We start from the raw sequence: 6,622 nt of genomic DNA on the forward strand, positions 1-6,622 counted from the left end.
TGTTCACCAGAACCATGGATGAAACAATAGTTTGTGGTTCACCTCAGCCAGCTCTGTATCGTTACAGTGTTCTTTTTTTTTTTTAATTTAATTTCGGACTCCATAAAGATAAGGAAAGTATGAGAATGGTTGGACACCCACAGTAGATGAGAAACATGTAATTTACTAAATAGTTAATGTAAACAGAATATTAAAGTACAATCTATGAGCTCATCCACTACAAATGCCATGCAATGTTCTGTTAACCAACCTGTGGAACTGTGAGAGCTTGGTTGTACTCTAGCCATGCCACGTCATCACCATGTTTTGGGTCTGTCATCATTCCCAAGAGTTTTACTTCTCTGAACTTGAATCTTCTGTGTTCTGCACTTGCCGTTTTTTTGTTTGTTTGTTTATTTGTTTGTTTTTAATGAGGGGTATGTTGATCCTCCAGCCACACAAATCTCTTTTTTTAAGTCCTATTTTTAATGGATGTTTCATGTCTCTCACATGAAGAACTGTACTGTACTTGCTTTAACCATGAATAATTTATTTATTTGAGAAATAATTGCAGATTTTTTATAAGTGCTAAGTAAGCCTTTTGTAGCCTCAAGAACTCAAAATTGGGAAAAATGTTAGGAAGAAGAGAAGACAAACTAATTTGTGGGTAAGAAGGCAGCAATAAAAATGGTGGCATTCTGGACTCAGTAGTCCATAGCTCTTTTTGTGTATGATTCAAAGTAATGAGTGGAACTGACAGCAATCTCCAGATTTGAGAGCTGTTTGGGAGATGGTAGCACCCACCTCCTATTCTTTCAGTTGATGAAAACAGATTGTGGTGCTTGTACCTATTCTCTCTATGTGCTCTTAAGTATTATGCACTTCAGATTTTGATCATTCTGAAAGGAAACTTCACTTTTTTTAGTAAGTTTTAACCATTTTTTGTGGTTAGCATCATACTCCTAAGCCCCTACTTAGAATACTATTTTGTAAATAGAATACACTCAAGTGTAAAATTGATTTTTAATTCTGAAGATAATCTGTAGCAGAGTACATTTTGTATTAGGTAGTATTTGGCATCTCTTTAAATTAGTTATTACCATTTTATTTTATTTCCTGTTCAGAATAAAACTTACACTACAAAATAAAAATAAATCTACATTTTTTCTCAATGTTTGGATATTGCATATTTATCCCCTTCAAAGGGCATTATCTGTGTGGTGATTTTCAAAGTATTTTATGACTAAGGATCCTAGGCAAGTTTCTAGCTTCTGTGGGCATAAATTTTCCTCTTTTCAGAGAGGAAATGATTGAAAAGATAAACTCTCAAGTTACTTCAAAGCCTAAATATTATGTTTCTCCGTTTATCCTGATAGTAGTATTGTTAAGAGCAAGCTACTAGAGGAGACCCATGAGCTGGTCCACATTCTTCTCAAGACCTGCAAGTTGTAAAGGAGGGAAGGTTTGGGGGAAACAGAGAATGAAGGCACAAGAAGGACTGCCCATTCCCTCTCCGGAAATCCAAACCCTCCAGGTCCTCATCTTGACGGAAGAGAAACAAGCCAGGGCTCAAAGAACAACAGGATTTGAAAGGACTTTGGTTTTCAAAGTTAAGTCTTGGCCATTTCCTAATATTTTGCAGGGAGAAAAATGTCTCCTTCATCCTCAGCAGATGGGATGATGCTGAGATTGGTTGTAATCTGCTGAGGGATGGTAAGTTTAGGTGGATGTTCTTAAATAAATTTCTGACCAACTGAATAGAGAGGTCTTTGGTTTCCCAGATGACGTGGGTGGCCCACATTTAATTACTGCTTGGTGGGAACAAACACAAGTCAAGGTCAGGGTTGAGGAGCTGGATGAGGAAGACCCTTGGAGAGTGACATTACATATTAGAACACTGAGAACCACTGCAGAGAAAAACCCTGCATAACCCAATGCCTAAGCAATATTTTACCACAGAGAGCCCCATTTCTCCACTCAGACACCCGTTAGCATCCCATGGGATTCACTTGGAGAAATGCTTGAATGGAATTTGTGGAGATAAAAAGCAAAGTGAGTTTTAACTACTGATCATTTTAAGATTCTTTTGATAGGTTGAGTCAGTGAGTTCAGAAAGGAAGTGAATCCAAAGCTGAGGGCCAAGTGTCCCATGAGGAGTCAAAATGAGTCACCTTAGAGAGAAGACAGGCTGACTTGAGGGTCCTGAGGGCAAAAGCCCAAGCAAGGCAGCTCCTCCTTGTTCAGATGCAGAATCAGTGTTCAGGTGGGAATTAGATGTAATGCCGTGTTTTTCATTTTTAACCCCTTGATAATGAAAAATTACTTTTAAACACTCAAGTCATGTACCGAGCGGGGGAGGTGCTGAGAATCGTGTCCTGTTCTTGTTGAACTGAGGACTTTCCTACACCTTACTGGATCCTGGTCTGGAGAACACCATTTGGAAAGTGGGGTTCTATTCATTCCGTACATTCCATTTTCTCTCCCCTCTTTGAATCTAGCAGAGCCATATGCCTTCTAATGTAGCCTGGATCCCCTGCTCTGGTCCAACTATCTTGGTGCTTCCCTTAGCCACTCCCCTGGAGCCATAGATGGGCTCGAATTCTTAGGTTGGAAGTCAGCACCAAACTACAGCCAGTGTTCGCGGCCAAGTCAGCACCTTGACTTCCATGTGGAAGCCCACCTCCTGTCCTCTTGGACTGCAGCTGCCGCCCTGCCTCCACAGAGTTCTTCCACCAGGAGCTGGCTCCAATTCCACCTTGCCACTTCCTTTTCCTTCCCTTTGAATGCTGACAGTGTCTTTGATGGACCCCAATATGACTTGCTTCCTGAGAAAAAGAGAAACAACTCCATGTACATTCTCTGTTGGCCTGTAGTCTCAGTTCCTTCTACGTGTCTAGGTGAAAACTGGGTCATTATGAGATGGAGTCATCTCAGGAGGACGTTATGGTGTTGTCATTCTACAGTGGTGGCCACCAGTCATTTTATCTCCAGGGTAACAAATGTTTACACCTTGGAAAGTTAGAACTGATTAGCATTTTCCCTTCACCCTAAAGCGGATTGCTTTCGTGTAACTCTCCTATTGAAATATGTTTTATCTTCTGTCCTTTCTATTTGCTCTTCTATTTGCTAGGCAGCAAAATTTACTTCATTTACTCAGCTTATAACCAATGTATTAATCACTTGTTGCTTACTGAATATACCCGACTGAATATCAAAGAACAAATCTGGGTTTTGCCCTTGAGAATCTCAGTCTAGAAGAACTATATGTAACCAACAAATGAAACTGATAAGTAGCAAGGTGCAGATATGACAGTGGGAACAGAAAAATAAGTGCCTGGCTGGCAAGTGCATGAAGGGAGAATAATGATGCTCTCAACATGAAGAAAACAGTGGCACGGTTCCTTGGTAGATAAATAGAAATTCTTCAGGTAAAAAAAAAAGTTATGAAGGCTTGCACATATTTAGGAGGTAGGAGTGAGACCAGAGGTGGGGAGGGTGGTTTCTTGGTTTTACCCATATTTCTTACTAATCTAAACTGTATGATTGAGAAAAATGGAACTAAAGAAGTTAGTCTTTCAATATAATAATATAATATCTCTTCTTTATGTTCATATAATTGTGAAGTATTTTGTCCTTATTTTTCATGTTGGTTTTTGAGAAGAAAAAAGGAGGATAGGATAAAATCACTTTACTTTTATAGGAAGTAGGATTTCAATAAAACACTAATTCCTCAAAGAAAATGCAAGTAGTGTCCTGTTTACCAAGGTGGTCAGTGCATCAGAGTGGCTGCTGGGATTTTACAGTCTTGCTGATTTGGAAAACCCACTGCTGCATTGGAGCCAAACTACACTGGAACATTTATTGGGCCTTTAAAGTTTTGTTTACAAAAGCAAATATTTAGTATATTGTATATTAAAAGATAGCAACCAACGTTGGTGAGATGGGTGGGAACAAGACAGAAGTGAAAATGGGAATGCTTTTGCAGTTTAAGGATAGTGGCTGTGCTCACTCTTCGGGACTCATGAATACTTGAAGACATTAAGAGCTGCTCAATCAAACTTGTTTTGTATATGTTATCAAAAATATTTAACCAAAGAATCCATGCAGGCAAACTGCCAAAGATTAGGCATGTTTACAGAGAGGCCAAGTATAATCATAATTATACTATGAATTTCCATGTTTGGCTTTGTAAATTGTCACATCCATGCTAACTAACTGATCTGGTAAATGACAAAGAGAAGCCCAGAGATGCACAAATGATTGGGCAGGATTACTAAGCTAAGTGCCCTGTGAATAAATTTTTGAAAGACTAGTTAATTAAGGCAGTAATAGCAAACTCTTTGGAACACCAAACACTTTCCTGTGTAAGAGGCTCCTGAGAAATTTCTTACTCATTTCAAATTTGTCAATTTGGCAAAGATCCATGAAATCTTCAGGCCCTGGAGTTGGCAGGTCCGTAGGAAGATGTGACTGGTGACACAATAAAAAACACAATAAAACAATAAAAAACAAAACAAAACAACAAAACACTGTACTGTTTGGTTGTTTGTCCCTGAGAATGCAGATCTTCCTTTGAGGTAAACCAGAGTTAGAATAAGAAGAAAAGCAATTTTTCTGGTAATTAAAGTCAAAGCAGAAAAAAAGAACATATCAGAAAGGGCCAGCAAACATACATGTGTTATTTATCAGGATTTGGGTTGTTTTTCTGAATACAGTAGGAGGACTGTGCACAATGGAGGCAGAAAGCCTGACCTCTTTAAAGGTGGCTGCCATTCATTGTGGCTGCCATTCTGAGGGAACACATGATGAAAAATAAATCCCCAAATTCAGAGAAGAGAGACCAAGCCTAGTGTAAAAGGTGGTTGCTTGAACCAGGTAGTGGAAGTGGAAATAATAAGAGGCTGTAGTCTGAATACATTTTGAAAGTGGATTAGCAGAATATTCTGAAAGATTGTGAGATGACACCAAGATTTTTGGCCTGAGCAAATAGGAAGTTGGAGATGCTGTTTGTTGAGTATAGAATTGAAGAAACAAGTACTCAAGATATGAAATGTTTTGAGATGTGAAAGTTTGGAATATTTCTACTTCTATTTATGCTTATATTCCAGGTGGGAAAGGCAGAGTCAGTAAAATATGCAGATCCATGATTCAGTGGAGAAAACAGTGCTGGAGATGTAAATTTAGAAACCACCACTTTGTAAGATGGTATTTAAAGTCATGATAACAGGTGAGATCACTAAGGGAAGGAACACAGATAAATAAGGAGAAAAGCCAAAGACCAATCCCTGCACCAATCACTCCAAAGCTTAGAGATGGAGAGATGAGTAAGAATGCACAAAGGAGACAGAGAATGAGCTCCTTGGGGGAGTTGGAAAATGAGGAGGTAGTGTACCTGGACTCCAAGGGAAGAATAAGTTTTTAAAAGAAGGGGCAGATCCCCTGAGCTGGATGGAGTTGGCAGGATGAGGAAGAGGAGGACTGAGACTCACCATCATGAGCACTGAAGACTCTTAAAGGGAGTTTTGGTGGAACAGTGCAGAGAAGAACCTGGCTGGGGACAGGGAGATGGAGAGGAGAGAATGGGAGGGGATAAACAGAAAGCAGTAACACATGCAACTTATTTAATGGGTCGTGGGATGGAAGGGAAATTATACAGCATATTTAAAAGATCAGAAACAATTCCTGAAACAAGTGCATTTTCCCCAGTCACATTCAGTCCTGTGCCATCTTTAAGTCCTGTGCCTGACCTGGTAGATGTAGGAAACAACCAGGGCAGGTGGGGTGGGAAAGGGGGAAATGTGCATTAAGAAGCCAGCTACCAGCATGGATGCTTGTGGGCACACACTTGGGCTGACCACCCAATGACACAGGAGCAAGTGTATTTATACACTCTTCCCATCTGCCCTTGGTTGAAGGCTTCTGGGGGTAGAGGATTATCAAGACTACCGCACCTCCAGCCTGCCAAAAATGAGGGCAAGTGGGCTTTCTGTTTTGGGGGAGGACTCTGGGAAAAGATATTGGCATTTGCAGATCAGCTAGAATATATTGAAGCAGCAACTGCCGGAAATACAAACAGGTCCTCCCAACATCTTCTATAAGGGGTAATGGAGAAGAAAGAAGGGATTTGGGTTGGAGCCAAGCAGGTGAAAGTAAATATTACATAGTGCATAGCCATAAGGGTTGGTCTCAGAGCATGAAAAGAGTAAGAGGCAAAGTTGCATGTGACTGAGTGGTGGTGTGCATCTGGAAAGTTCTCTTCTACTTGCTTTTATTTTCTCAGGAGAGTAAATAAGTAAATCCCTAGCTGATTGTGGGTTGGAGGGAGGTGATGGAAGCAGAGGAGAGTAAAGTTCTGAGCAGTCATCCAGGAGGGTATGGAAGTAAATGTCTGGGGATGTGGTGTAGGTGGCCAGACACCAACAAGGGCCCAAGTACAATAGTGGATACAGTCAAGGTGCTTATGCATTTTTCCCAGACATTCAGTCCTGTGCCATCTTTAAGTAGAGGAACAATTGGTTTTCTTGCTTGTGTCTGGCCAATTAAGTGCAGTGACATAAGAGCAGGGCACAGGAGTGAAACAGGATTTTAATGACAAATTAAATCTTAAACCTTTTTGAGAAAGAGAGTGAAAATAGAAGGGCCA

Source organism: Urocitellus parryii, chromosome 1, assembly GCF_045843805.1.
Source record: "Urocitellus parryii isolate mUroPar1 chromosome 1, mUroPar1.hap1, whole genome shotgun sequence".
NCBI lineage: Eukaryota > Metazoa > Chordata > Mammalia > Rodentia > Sciuridae > Urocitellus > Urocitellus parryii.